This window comes from Cervus canadensis, chromosome 28 (assembly GCF_019320065.1).
Source record: "Cervus canadensis isolate Bull #8, Minnesota chromosome 28, ASM1932006v1, whole genome shotgun sequence".
NCBI lineage: Eukaryota > Metazoa > Chordata > Mammalia > Artiodactyla > Cervidae > Cervus > Cervus canadensis.
In genome coordinates this window covers 51,385,895-51,397,783 of record NC_057413.1, presented here as the reverse complement: position 1 = coordinate 51,397,783, position 11,889 = coordinate 51,385,895, and the positions used below count along the sequence as shown (strand labels likewise).

The 11,889-nt window shown below is 41.8% G+C and overlaps 1 protein-coding gene across 6 annotated transcripts in view; it reads left to right on the top strand.

Annotated features, from left to right (window-relative positions):
* Positions 1-710: 710 nt before the first annotated feature.
* Positions 711-11,889, top strand: part of ADGRF1 (adhesion G protein-coupled receptor F1) — a 53,105-nt gene continuing 41,926 nt past the window's right edge. For 2 of the 6 annotated variants that reach the window (XM_043450010.1, XM_043450009.1), the window contains exons 1-2: positions 711-790; positions 8,999-9,074. The gene's annotated coding sequence lies outside the window, so the exon portion shown is untranslated. Of the gene's footprint in view, positions 791-8,783; positions 8,847-8,938; positions 9,075-11,889 lie in introns of those variants that run through there. The other 4 variants (XM_043450014.1, XM_043450008.1, XM_043450012.1 and 1 more) reach the window with 3 other exon arrangements.

Sequence of the window (11,889 nt, the reverse complement as noted above, 5' to 3'; positions counted from 1 at the left end):
AGACGTTTTAAATAAAAACAATCCCCACACCTACTGGTGGACTTTTATATTGCTTCCAATTGTCACATGTCAAAAATAATTCTGCACCAGACATATTTATATAGATATCATTTTGCACGTGAGCGAGTATATCTGTAGTTTTTTATATCTAGAAAATTGAATTGCTAGGTTAAAGAATATGTGCATTTTAAAATTTGGCAGAGACTTACTGATTTATACTCCCACTAGCTAGATATGAGACTGCTTATTTCCTCCTACCGGCAACAGTATTATCAACCCTTTGCCCCACCGGAGAAGGGAAACATAATATTTCATTAATGTTTTGCTTTTCATTTTTCTTGTTATGTTAGACTTTTCCTTGCTTTTCATATATTTATGTGAAAAAATAAAATAATAGAATTATTTTAATTTTTGTTTTGTTTTTTTCATATCATTCTGTCCACTTCTCTCTCTGGTTGTGGTAAAAATGGTTAAAGAAGACAGTTCAGTTGATACAAACAAGCTTTATTTAACACTTCATGAAGCAGAAAGTCTCCATTCAAAGAAGTGCAAAACGAAAGCTTTACAGGGTAAAGAACAAGGAATAAGGAAGAGCAAAGAGAAAATATCTGATTGACCCAGGCTACAGAGTCTGCTTGCTTGGGCTGAGAAAGAACAAGGAAATGAATATAGAGCCCAGAGTTGGCTTGATATTTGGCTGACTGGATAGACGGCATTTCAGGTCAAGTGGAGCATTTACAAGGACACAAAATTTACCCAGGTTGGAGTTTGCTAATCAGCAACATCCCAGGTAAACAGTGGGCCTAGAAAGTAATTCAACAGATATAACTTTTTCTTACAGGTTTATGAGAACTATTTACACATTCAAGAGAAGAGTCACTTAAGATATACATTGAAAGTATTTTCCCAAATATATTTATTTATTTATTTCACTTCTTAAGACTCAGCTTTATTTATTTTTATTTTTGGCTGCCCTGGGTCTTTGCTGTTGCGTGCAGGCTTTCTCTAGTTGTGGTGGGCAGGCTTCTTATTGTGGTGCTTCTCTTGTTGCGGGGCACAAGGGCTAGGGTGTACAGGCTTCAGCAGTTGTGACCCACTGGCTTAGTTGCTCCTCAGCATGTGGGGTCTTCCCAGACCAGGGATTGAACCGTTGGCCCCTGCATTTCAAGGTGGATTTTTAACCACTAGACCACCAGGGAAGCCCAATTATTTATATTTAGATGCTATTTTTTTTGTATTTTTTTTACCGTGAAGCATCCTCCCCTGCCCCCCATCTTTTTTATATAGTTGAATACCAATTGTTCCTTTGGGTCATGTCTGGGCTAGGGTTTTAATTTGGAAAGATTTTGTCATTAATTCAACAAATTAAGGGATACAAGAGCAACAACTCCCATTTTTCTTCTAGTATCTTTATAGTTTCATATTTTGTTTTGACATGTAACCCAGATGAAATGGATTCCGGTTTAAGTTGTAAGGTAGGGATACATATTTATATACTATCTAACTGGTGAGAGTGTGTGCTTTTGTAGATGACAATCTGTGGGCTGTGAAACACAAGTTTTAGGAGACTAATTTTCCAACAAATATATTTTTCTAAGTTTGAGTTTTTTACCCTGTTCATTTGAAACCTACCAAAAATTCGCTGAAACAGTACATTCTCGGCGGTGATGGAAAAAAGCTACAAGAATATGGGCAGCCTGTATTCAGCTCCAACCAAATGTCACCAAGGCAGGAATAGGGAAACAGTATTGTCAGACATGCCCATTTCAAAAAATGCCCCAACTAAAAAATCTGAATTTGCATGTGAAATCCCCTTATGTTTAAATGTTAGCAACTAAATAGATAGTTTTAAAAACATTGCCTGAGCCAAGTGAAACACATCTGTGAGCCAGATGGGGCCCTGAGGGTGCCAGTCTGAGACCTGTGGTTTAGACTTGCTTTCCCCTAATCCTCAAAGATGCAAGGGCCTCTTCCAGGGGCTGCCGTAGTGTGGGTAGCCCTTATCACAATGGATTTTAATTGATTGTTGGTGGCCTAGTTTTTCCATTAGGCTCAAGCCTTTCTATTAAGTGATAGAGTTATAAATAGAAGTATTCACAGATTTTGAGGTCCCCAGAACCTAGCACAGCATCTTTCACCTAGTAGGTATTTAATATGAAAGTTAGCTGAATTTTAAGTAGATGAATGAGTGAACTCTACTGCAAGTAGACAAAATAGCTCAGATTCTTGGAGATTAGACCACACTCTCTCCTCCCCTCACCTCCCAGCAAGGTCCCCTGGGCACTCATGGCAATCTGAGCAGTTGTACCCGATTTTGTTAACAGGTGGCTTCTTGCACATTGTGAATCTTGGCCGCTAGATGTCTCCCTATGCTTAAAGGACATTCTGAAGCCTTGGGGTCAACGTATGTGGTCAATAGCTCTGTCATGTCTGACTCTTTGCGACCCCATGGACTGTAGCCCGCCAGGCACCTCTGTCATGGAATTTCCCAGGCAAGAATACTCCAGTAGGTTTCCATCACCATATAGGGGACCTTCCTGACCCAGGGATTGAACCTGTGTCTCCTGTTTCATAGGCAGGTGGATTCTTTACCACTGAGCCTCCTGGGAAGGCCTGGAGTCAACCTGTGGTTTGGTAAAAAGAAGCAATTCTTAAGTAAAAAAGAATGCCCTAATCTCAGGTCACAGCTTCAACGGATGTTTATTCTCTTAAGGAAGCCTAAGACAGCCATAATGTCAAAGAAAAAGTGCCCAGGGACAGAATCAGATTTATTTTGTTCTGGGACAACTTTTCATCCTCAAAATGCACCCTTAGGGGCAATGAAATGACAGTCTGTTGGATTTTTAGCCTCTAATCTAACAGATTCACAACTGTTCTCCATCTCTGTGGTGTTACTTTACTCTGCTGCTTCAGCGGGTGGAGAAATACATCTTACTGTTAAGGGTTTGGACTCTAGAACCTGTGTAGTAAAAGCAGAATTCAACGTGGAAAATGTATTAGGGCTTCCCAGTTGGAGCTAATGGTAAAGAACCTGCCTGCCAGTGCAGGAGACATAAGAGATGGGGTTGGATCCCTGGGTCAGGAAGATTGCCTCGAGGAGGCCATGGCAACACCAGTATCCTTGCCTGGAGAACCCCATGGAGGAAGGAGCCTGGTGGCTATTGACCAGCAGGTCACAAAGAGTCAGAGACGACTGAAGTGACTTAGCACACATGCTTGTATTAGTAGGAATTCTTCACTGAGCCTGCCAGGTGCTCGTGTGAATTCCTGAGCATCACACGTACACAAAGGATACGTTCTGGTGCCTGTGGTTGTGTATTTCATGTGCCTCATGAGGGTCTGCAGGGTCCACTAGGGTGGGAGTCCTTTCTTATTTTATTTTATTGTTCTTTCTGCTGGCCGCACAGCTTGCAGAATCTTAGTTCCCTGACTAGAGGGCGAACCCGGGCCCTGGAAGTGAAAGTCCCAAGTCCTAACCACTGGCCTCTCAGGGAATTTTTTTTTTTTTTTTGGTGCTGCATAATTCTCACTTTAAAGACAGGCAGAGTAGGGGGTAAAAAGCTCATGGACTACTTTTATAGTCCATGGCTCTCTCTTCTCTGTTATCTCTGACATTCAAACATAGTACATTCTGAACTGATTAAGGGCAGTGGTTAGAGGATTGCCTGACTGTTGAATTTACCCAGGGCCTTGAATTTAATGACTCTTGAAGCCACTTGAATGAAATGAAACTGTAGATTCTATGGGGTTTTGGTCTCCAACTTATTATGGAAAGTTCAGATGCTAAGAATGCTGTGTCTCTTTAGTACCTGAGACAACCTTGCCTTTACCTTTCCTTTGGTTTTTCCGCAAGCGTTGGGCACTTCTCTATGTATTTCTCGTATGTCTTTAAGAAGCAATGAAGGTTCAGAAAATAGACTCTGAAGTCTGGTTGTGTTCCTCTCGTAGCCCATCATTTCCTTAACTGCTCTGTGCCTCTGTTTCCTCATCTGTAAAATGGGGATGTTAGTGGTTACTGCCTCACAGAGTGCTGAGGATATACAAACACATGGAAATGACTCAGAACAGTCCTTGGAACATGATTCAGTCAGTCAGTTCAGTCACTCAGTCGTGTCCAACTCTGCGACCTCATGAATCGCAGCACACCAGGACTCCCTGTCTATCACCAACTCCCAGAGTCTACCCAAACCTATGCCCATCAAGTCGGTGATGCCATCCAGCCATCTCATCCTCTGTCGTCCCCGTCTCCTCCTGCCCCCAATCCCTCCCAGCATCAGGGTCTTTTCCAATGACTCAACTCTTTGCATGAGGTGGCCAAAGTATTGGAGTTTCAGCTTCAACATCAGTCCTCCCAGTGAACACCCAGGACTGATCTCCTTTAGGATGGACTGGTTGGATCTCCTTGCAGTCCAAGGGACTCTCAAGAGTCTTCTCCAACACCACAGTTCAAAAGCATCAATTCTTCGGTGCTCAGCTTTCTTCACAGTCCAACTCTCACATCCATACATGACTACTGGAAAAACCATAGCCTTGAGAGTAATTTGCAAGTCTTTGCAAGACTATAGGAACTTCTCCCAATCATGTAAGAGACAAGTGTAACAATCAAAAACCTAGAAGTTGACCTAGACAGCAAAGGAGAGAATGAGATGAACTGTCAAGCGTTGAGAATCAGCTGTTTTTACTGAGCACTAAACATGTTAGTTTTGCAAACTCTCTCCTTGTTTACTTCAATGTCTTTTTTTTAAAAAAACTATTTATTTATTTGGCTGTGTCCAGTCTTAGTTGCAGCACATGGGATCTTCATTGAGTCACTGAAGATGTTTCCATGCAGTGTGCAGGCTCTTTAGATGTGGCATGCGAGCTCAGTAGATGTGACTCACAGGCTTAGTTGCTTCAAGGCAAGTGGGATCTTCCCAACCAGGGAATGAACCCTGGTCCCTTGAACTGCAAGGCAGATTCTTAACTACTGGACCACCAGGGAAGTCCAAATGTCCTTTACATTAATGCTTAGTAGCAATACTATTATTTTGCAATAACACCATCCCCCACAACAGTTTCTCATAAGTCACATTGACCAAGTTTTGTCCTCAGACAGTCTAATAAGTCCCCACCTGCCTCTCTTTAAGTCCTAGTTCTGAGTGGTAAGAGACTACATCCATTTTGATTGTTTTGCCATATTTGTAAGAATTACCACATTACTCACTGTAATTTGCATTTTATAATCAACTCCTCCCTTCTTTACTTCTCCTTTCAGTTTTTTTTTTTTTTGTATAATTATACCTGAATCTTTTTTAAATTGCATTTAACCCTTTCACAATAATGGAATAAAGCCACCGGAATCAGTTCAGGTCCTCTCCCCCGCTTGAATCACCATATCATTTAAGGTAGCCATTTGTGTTTGCTGCTCCTGGATCAGAGCTTCTCAGAAATCAAGCTCAAAGGATATCCAGCACATCAGATGGATGGACACTCCTTGGCATGGGTTCATGTCCTTTGTAGGTCCACCTGCCGATTCAATTAAGATACTGTCTCAGACTCACAACTGTCTCTCCAGAAAGGTTTGTTGAGGTCAGAAGAGTTAGATAACTAGTTTTGATAATACAATTTTGTTTACAATTTCCTTTCTCCCAGACCTCAGGTTTATTGCTGTTTATTCCTGTGACTGCTCTTTTGCTGGAAATGAAGCCATCAGACTGCTCAGGAAACCAACACAAATAGATGGAGTTAGAAGGTCTGATGCTCTTCCTTCTTGCTCTTCTTCAGCATTCGCAGGATGCTGGAGCCAGCCTTGCCAAGGAAGCTCTGTGGTCAAGACCACCAGAGGAAAAAAAGTGTAGAGTTGACCAGATGGACCAAAATGCATTTGTTTAGCTGCCTTTGTACTGTCAAGTGAAGAACCTTGTTTCTGCTTCATAGGTCAGTGTGTGAGATTTGGGGGCAGAAGGAGCAGTCATACCAGAGCAGCAGTGTTTCCATGACTCTGACTTTGCAGAAGGTGCTCTTCTTATGTTTATAACAAAGACGTGTCATACATGTCACCCCAAGGCTCACACTATGCTTCTTCCCTTTTCTTTTTGTTCTCTGCCATGACAGAGGCACCCCATCCCCTAACCAGGAAATAATGAAAAATTCAGCATTGCGTGTGTTAACAAATTATTAGGAGGAAGCTACAAGGGGTGACTAAATGGTTTGGGGTTGAGTCATTGTAGTTAGAAGCACACCCTCTGTGTGACATGCCTGGGCACTCGGTTGCTCAGTCACATCTGACTCTTTGTGACCCCATGGACTGTATGTAGCCCACCAGACTCCTCTGTTCATGGGATTTTCCAGGTAAGAATACTGGAGTGGCTTGCCCTTTCATCCTCCAGAGGATCCTCCTGACCCAGGGATCAAACTCGAATCTTCTGGAGCTCCTGCATTGGTCTTTTCGGCACAACCTAAATATTGTGCCTACTATGATCGTCTTCTATCAACTATAGAATTAGCTATTAAACACATTCATTTATTTGGATTCAGAGTTTCACCAGAATCAATGTATTTATGAAACCACTGATGTTTACTGGGTGCTTAATTTTCTTGTAACAGTAAGCCCCCTATATATTGAAGCTTCAACTTGCAGATTTTCAAAGATGCGTTGAAATGTAGGTTCCATCATCATCAGGTGTGAGTGAAATTGCAGCTTGCCCTCTGTTCCCTATTGCCACAGTCCCTCAGCTCTACCATCTCCCATCCCATCTTCCTCCTCCAGGCAGTAATTCTTCTTGCCTGTTCGCTTGATGCCAGCCCCTGTATGCCAGTTGTTGCACGGTACCACTGTATTTTCCAAGATACAATACTGTAAGACTAAAAATATTCTCTTAACTTTTTGTTTGTTTTTTATGCATTATTTGTGTGAAAAGTATTATAAACCTATTACAGCACAGTACTGTATAGTCAGCTGTGTTAGTTGGGGACCTAGGCTAACTTTGTTGGACTTACAAATGCATGCTTGGGACGGAACTCATTCATATGTAGGAGACTTACTGTATCTGCTAAATGAAACCATTTCTTTGGTCTAAGAAACAGCAGGGGTCACTTTGGTTGTAAGGGTTATACACCAGTGCCTAGGAAGTTGCTGGGCTTCATGGCACAAAGAGCTGGAGGTGAATAAAGCTGTCATCAGAGCTGCCAGCCCTCACCACGCCTAGTTCTATGCTGATTGATCGGTTTTTATTTGTTCACTCTTCCACTGTTTCCTTACCTCTCTCCCTCCCCCTCCACCCAATTCTATTGCTACTTTCTCCCTAAGTAATTAGTAAATATTAGCCTCATTTTACGAACACTGAGATGTCAATGACATAAGTGCTCCTACAAGCTCTTGCATTTTAATACAGACAAAAGGAAAAGGCAGCACTGAACTGCAAAGATGGCATCTGATCCTAGAACGTTAGGCATTGGATCAACCAAAGGCACGCACACAGGTCTAGAAGACCTTGACTCTTCGTATTCAATGAATATTTGGCCCCCACTTACCATTGGTGGATCTCCAAAACAGGCAAAATCGTGCTGAAAAGGCACATGAAGAGAAGGGAATTAACTTGGCTGAATTATGACATCAGCTCTATTCCACCCAGGCTAGTGGGTGACACAGGAGGGATGGTTGATGCCCTTGAAAAACTGGGGGTTGTCAGAATGGCTTCGTTCTCTTGTCAACTCTTCCACTGGACCAGATCCAGGCCCGGTCATGAAGAGCGAGGATGTGGACCAGTGGCCAAGCTGGATTTGGAAACAAGAAGATCACTTTGAGGTTAGGCCTGCTTGGCACTGAAGGTCAGTCTTCAACTCGAAGTTATGGACCTTGATAGTTTGGGGAATATTGTTCTCTCTAAAAAAAAAGATTTCTATTAGATTTTAGTGCTCCAAGACCTTTTTGTTCTTCCTGAGAAAGTGTATATTTCTTCTCTCTTCTGATAATAAGAGCAGTCTACCAGACTAGCTTCCTCTTTTCCTTGCTAGGAAGCTCTGTTCATAGACAAGCTTTCAATTTACAAAACATGACAACTACCTAATAGGTTTTTATTTACATTCTTTCTCTTAGTTGATGCTCTACTTTTATAGTTTCTCTTTTTAATATTCCATATACATATATATATATAGTTTGTGTATAGAACTATTACAGTTTAAATTTCTTTATGTTTATTCTAGTATGATTTTAAGTGTTAGTATTGTAAGCTGCCTCAAATCATTTGTAAGTTACAGAGTGACTTAGAGTCAGCTACCTCAAATTATTGGTGATTGTGGAGTGTTAGTTTTCAACCTGGATGGGAGAAAGGAGAAAGAAACTTATGCAAGAAGTGAACAAGTTTTAGCATGAGGTTTTCTAAGGACAAACAACATATTAAAAGCATTTTCCCTGTGCGTACATGCCAGGGCCCTCCTTTGCCCACCTTCATTCTGTAGTATTCCAAACAGAAGTCTGAGGGGGCTCCATCTGGGAAAGTAGCAGGCCAATTATTCAGTGTTGCACAAGAAAATCAGAAAAGGAGAAATAATATCTGCCTCTCTCCATACCCCACTGGTATGACCCACCTCTCCCCACCTGAAACTTACACACGGAGGGCTGCATTCCTTCTGCTTTATGAGGTATGACCCTGGGTGTCCAGAGGCTGGTTGTGGAAGCTGGGCATAATGACACTGTGAAATACACACATCGAGGACAGAAGTGTCCTGCATTCCCCTAGAGCATTTTCCTCCCATTTCCCCTCTGTGATTTCTGTCTGCTGGGAGAATTAGGTCATGGACTCTGAGCTCCTTCCTCTTACCAGGCCTGATAGGGACGCTAAGTGGGAGGGAGAGTCAACAGAAAGGTATTTTTCTCTTCCTTCTTGAAGGGGGTGTGTTCTGGGCTTGTCTGCCTACAGGGTAGCAATGTGCTACAGGAGTTACTGGGAAATCAGTGGCCTGTACACCTTCCAGCGAGCTGCTGTGGCTCAGATATTACGATTGTCTTTCCAAACAGAGCAAGAGGTGATTGAGCCACGATTACCCCGGAAGAAGGGCTCCCAGGGGCTGTGATGTGAAGAGTGGAATCACAGGTAAGCCCTAACGCTGTGATTTGATTCCTTAGAACGTGTCTTAGCATCATCCTTACCATCTGTTAATCTGAGATTAGTTTTCGATAATTGAAACTCATATTTCAATATCCCATTTCCTGAAGAAGGGTAACTAAAGGAATGGAGAGTGGAGAAAACAATGAACAGATACAATCGAGTTCAGTTTCTTGGTAACTATATAAATTGAGATGTTATGTGAGTCTCAGGCTCAAGGTTGTTGATTCAAAGCATAACCTTCTCTCTATCGATTTCAATACAGTATCCCTTCTTCTTGGAGAGGGGGTGTCTGGGAGGTGGATTGACTGAAATAAAGAAGGTTCCTTCCACCAAGGATAATTGCACAAACTTCAATCTCATGGCTTCCACAAATTAGCAATATATTAGTCTTGTTGTTGTTAAGTTACTAAGTCGTGTCTGACTCTTTGCCACCCCGTGGACTATAGCCAGCCAGTCTCCTCTGTCCATGGGATTTCCCAGGCAAGAATACTGGAGCAGGTTGCCATTTCCTTCTCCCTTGGACCCTCCTGACCCAGGAACTAAACCCGCATTTCCTGCATTGGCAGTGGATTCTTTACCACTGAGCCATCTAAGAAGATCAAGTTTATTTTCACTTTAGGATGAATTAATTTAAGATTTGACCTAATTGGTGTATTTCCAGGAAGTATTTCCAATTTACCTTCTTCTCTGGGCTCTGAAAAATTCACAAACTGATGTTTTTAATCACTTCCTTGTCTCTCTCCCCTAAATAAGTACAAAGTGACATGTTATATTTTCTGACAGGCCTTGAAATGTAGTCATTTTTCTTTTCCTTTTTCTTTTTCATGAAGAATCCATGTATGAAAGCCTGATATTCAATGTAATTCATCCATGCCAGAGACTAAATCATGGGAAGTTACCAAAGGAGGTATGGAAGGAAGGTCAGAGGTAGGGGGAAATGATGACTTTGGCATTTCCATGGACAAATCCATTAAATCAAACCTGGTAATAACACACAGTAGGCTGGAGATTACAGAGTCAAGGGAAGTAACAAAATCAGATTAAAATATATTTTGTAATTTATCAGAGTATTAACACAAACCTTTTGTTATGTTTTTAATAAAACAACTACTAATTATTCAACCATAACCCAAATTTAAAAGGATCGTACTTTATACAACCATACAGAGTACTTTATTCAGCCATCAGTGGTTTAATCACTAAGCTGTGTCTGACTCTTGCGACCCCATGGACTGTAGCCTACCAGGCTCTTTTTGCCATGGGATCCTCCAGGCAATAAAACTGGAGTGGGTTGCCGTTACCAAGTGGCATAATCTTGAGCAAATTATTCAGCTGTTCTTGTTCTAGTTATTTAATGTGCAAAATAGTAGCCATGAGCATAAAGTGTCAAAACTGGAGCATGAACATGTTGAGTCTAAGAGGCTTGACTTGCACGCACTCCTATTTAATGCATGACCACAAGTTGATGTAAATTGTTGCTGACGTGCCTCATAGGTACATATATCTTGCTTCTCTAAAAAGACAGTGTATTCCTTTACTCTTTTTGAAAAACAGGGACAGGATTCTCATGAAGGGTTTATGTCTTGTGCTGAGGACGAGGGGGCTCGATAGTTTGGTATCCATGTGCCCTCTGATGTCATTCGTTCTGTAATTAAAGAGACAGAAATATACTCTTAGGAAAAGTAAATGAACACACTCATTCAAATTAGGGTGTCAGTGACATTTTTGAGCACTTTCATTTCAGTCAGTTCAGTCACTCAGTCGTGTCCTATTCTTTGCGACCCCATGGACTGCAGCACGCCAGGCCTCCCTGTCCATCACCAAATCCCGGAGTTTATGTAAATTCATATCCATCGAGTTGGTGATGCCATCCAATCATCTCATCCTCTGTTGTCCCCTTTTCCTCCCGTCTTCAATCTTTCCCAGCATCAGGGTCTTTTCCAATGAATCAGCTCTTTGCATCAGGTGGCCAGAGTATTAGAGTTTCAGCTTCAGCATCAGTCCTTCCAATGTATATTTAGGGCTGATTTCCTTTAGGATGGACTGGTTGGATCTCCTTGCAGTCCAAGGGACTCTCAAGAGTCTTCTCCAACACCACATTTCAAAAGCATCAATTCTTCGGTGCTCAGCTTTCTTTATAGTCCAACTCTCACATCCATACATGACCACTGGAAAAAACCATAGCCTTGACTAGACAGACCTTCATTGACAAAGTAATGTCTCTGTTTTTTAATATGCTGTCTAGGTTGGTCATAACTTTTCTTCCAAGGAGTAAGTGTCTTTTAATTTCATGGCTGCAGTCATCATCTGCAGTGATTTTGGAGTGCCCCCCTCACCCCCAAATAAAGTCTGTCACTATTTCTACTGTTTCCCCATCTATTTGCCATGAAGTGATGGGACCAGATGCCATGACCTTAGTTTTCTGAATGTTGAGCTGTAAGCCAACTTTTTCACTCTCTTCTTTCACTTTCATCAAGAGGCTCTTCAGTTCTTCTTTGCTTTCTGCCGTAAGTGTGGCATCATCTGCATATCTGAGGTTATTGATATTTCTCCCGGCAATCTTGTTTCCAGCTTTTCCTTCATCCAATCTAGCATTTCTCTGATGTACTCTGCATACAAGTTAAATAAGCAGGGTGACAATATACAGCCTTGATGTACTCCTTTCCCTATTTGGAACCAGTCTGTTGTTCCATGTCCAGTTCTAACTGTTGCTTCCTGACCTGCATACAGATTTCTCAAGAGGCAGGTCAAGTGGTCTGGTATTCCCATCTCTTTAAGAATTTTCCACAGTTTGTGGTGA